The sequence below is a fragment of the Mus pahari genome, chromosome 7, assembly GCF_900095145.1.
Source record: "Mus pahari chromosome 7, PAHARI_EIJ_v1.1, whole genome shotgun sequence".
Lineage (NCBI taxonomy): Eukaryota > Metazoa > Chordata > Mammalia > Rodentia > Muridae > Mus > Mus pahari.
In genome coordinates, this window is record NC_034596.1 from 106,332,017 (window position 1) to 106,335,450 (window position 3,434).

Here is a 3,434-nt window from a genome sequence, read left to right on the forward strand (position 1 = left end):
AGAGACAGAGAGAGAGACAGAGACAGAGACAGAGAGAGAGAGAGAGATCACTAGGCTTGGGCGGCAAACGCCTTTACCTGTTGAATCTTCTTGGTGGCCTTTGTTGTTTCATTCTTTAATTAAGAAGTAAATACAATTTAACATAACCCTATCTAGTAAATTATATGTTACTAAAAACAAATATGTTTTAAAACTCCCAATTCATAAGCACCAAGAGTGTCGTAATGGGACAGAATCATATACTGGTCTTCCCCAGGCTCCCCTACTCTTCTTTCTAGGATCAACGTTCTGTAGTTTTTAAAATATTTTATTTTGGGCATTCACACATCCACATAGTTGTAACAGCTTTGTCTATATGGCTACCTTCTAAATTAAGACATAATTTAAAAATTCCCCATTACAGCAAAACAAAAATGTGCTTATATTCTGCCAGTCCCTCTGTTTCTTCTCTGTCTTCTCAACACAATTATATTGCATTTATTTATGAATAATTTTTCCATGCTTACTTCTCACCTATGCTTCATTCACAGCCCAGTCCAACAGTGTAGTCCAGTTGCGTTCCTTTTGCCTTTCGTGTTTCCTGAAGTTAGCAATTGCCTTGTCTTTGGACCTCTGCTCTCGTGTTGCTCAGCCTTCCAGTGCCTTTTATGGTCCCCTCGCTTCCTCTGGCTCTGCAGACTTTCTTCTCTCCTGGCCGGAGCTGGCTATTTACTTAACTCTGGGCCCCCCTGCCCTCTCCCTTCTCAGCAGCAGGGCAGGCTGCCAGGTCTCTGGGTCCCAGTCAGTATTTCTCCTTGTTCTCCTGCTTGGCAGGAGCTTTCCTATGGCTTTCTAAGAATAAGAGGTGGGTCACTGACAGGAGACTGGTGATGGCCGCCTCCATCTTCTGGTCCCTGGGAGGCTGCTCTCTGCTGGTCTCCCAAGCCTCTTCCCTCACCACTGCGCAGGTGGATGCATTACCTCCCCCTGAAGGGTCCCATACCTTCCTCATTTGCTTCCTCATTTTTAAGGAACATTTCCAAAGCTGGCTAATTAGGAGGGGGCACAGGGGAGGCAATTATCATTGAGAAATGCATATTTGAAAATAATTTGGTTCCACTCTCATGTTGCCGAGTAACCCTTATCCAACAAAGTGCTTGGAACCAGAAGTGCTAGGTTTGGATTCCCTTTGATTTGCATAGTATTTGCATAGACTTTACAGGTTAAGTGTCTGCCATATAAAAACCTTTTAAAATGTCGTATTAGTGCTCAAAATGGCTCGTATTTCGGAGCATTTTGAATTTTATCTTTTCAGAGTGGGGATGCTCAGGGTACAGTTTAATTTAACATAGCCCTATCTAGTAAATTATATATTGCTGAACACGAGTATATTTTAAAAATCAAAATTCGCAAGCATTAAAAGTGTTGTAATGAAATATAATCATCTACAGGTCTCTCCCAGGCTTGTTCAGGCTTGGGAGTGTCGATGAGGGCTGGAAATCAATTTACTTTAGAGTTGCGACATTCTTTCTGGGTCACCTTCTGAGGCAGGGGCTGTTCTGTGAGTGTGAGGTCCGCTCCATCCCTGGGTGAACCCCCAAGCTTCTGAAGACAGCCTTTCCCTTTCATACACTGTGCTCCGTGGTGTGAATGGACCATACTTTATTTGATCATTAGCCCATCATAGGACACTTTATTGGCTTACAGAAGGTTTAGGGCTATTAGATAAAACTGTAGTAAACCTTAGTGTATAAATTGGAATGCCAACTTAGCTTCTAATTTGGAGAGGAGAGTGTGTGAATGATCAAAAATAAAATCGCTGGGTCACGTGGAACATAATTTTACTCACCCCTAGAAATCACCTAATATTTTCTGGAGTCATCTGACCATTTACACTTCCTCCCAGCCCCTGGCTCAGCGCCTCTAAGTGGGACTCAGATTTCTTGTTCCCCTGGTGATGTGGCCTCACTGACAGCTGTGCCTTCCTATGCTAAGTGCCACTCCATACGCCAGGCTCTGCCACCACCTCCCCTCCCTAGTCCTAGAGACACCTGGGGCTGCCAGCTTCTTCCTGTTGAATATTCTTGGGAACAAATCAGGCGTGTTCACAGTTTTTCCTTCCTGGCTCCGAATTTGTCTTTCTCAAGTCTGCTCAGGCAGACCCCACGATCTGTTTCTCGGCTTCCAAAATCTTGTGTTTGTTTTCTCTACTTCCTGTTTGTTGTTTACGGCTTGGTCTGTTGTGGAGAATGCATCTACTTTCCCACTCCGTTCTGCTCTCCCAAGGCTTCATCTCTTATTGAACACCTGGCTCTTGTCATTAGGGTGGCAGTTTGGAGGGAGGTGGCACACATTTGTTCAGGCTATGTCCCTGAGCTGGTCCCTCTGTCCCTGAGTACCTGGTACCTGAGCGCCCCTGCCTTTCCCTGAGAAGCACATCTTCAGGTCTCTGCGTCCTTCCTTCTCTTTGTCTTCTACCGATTGTGTGTTCTTTTGTACATCCCCGTGCTTGTGCTTGTCCCTGTCAGCTGTGCTCTTTCTTTCATTTCTCTTTTCACAATTGAAGTCGTTTCCTTTCTGAACTGAATGTCTTCTTCGTTTCGATGAAGTTGTCTCTGCTACAACCTTGCCTTTATGGTTAGCTCCCTTTTGGTCTTCCTGGTCTTTTGCTGTTGTTGGTTGTGTTGTAGGAAACATTTCATCTTAATCAGGGGTTTCTACCCCACCTTTGATCATTCAGTTCCCAGATAAAAGACACACAACTTTTATATTTTTAATAAGCCTTTAATGCACTAGAGCTGGGCAGATATCTGCCCTCTAAGCTATTAGAATCTACTTCCCCATCAATTACCCTGAGTTATAACTTGCCATGGTCCATCTGGGCAGCTCTTAACTCCAGTTGGCCAGCCCTCAAGGCCATATTTTCATGACTCACCTAACCCATCGTCTTCTCCTCTCTCCATCTTTTCTTTTCTCTCCTCAGACCCCAAGCCTGGGAACTGAAACCCTGCCTCTCTCTCTTTTGTCCAGCTATAGGCTGTCGGCATCTTTATTTAACTAATAGTTTTAAATTAAGGAGCAAGGTCACATAGCATTATTTGATGTGTGTGCAGATTTTTTTTTTGTCCCTGGGGGCAGCCGGGCCTTGGGGGAGGGGCCAGAGTTTAGAATTATAATACTTAGCATCAGACCAAACCCCAACAGGTTGTTTGCTTTTTGTTTTGCTTTGTGTTTTTGAGACAGGTTTGTCTATGTAGGGCTGTCCTGGAATTCGCTCTGCAGACCAGGCTGGCCTCGAACTCCGAGATTAGCCTGCCTCTGCCTCCTGAGGTCTGGGATCACAGGCATGTGCCGCCAAACCAGGTTACTTTCTTAGCTTTTGGTGATGTTTATATGTTCAGTGTCATAGAATTGACTTCTAAGGATGGGATTCATTTTTGCTTTTTTTTTTTTTT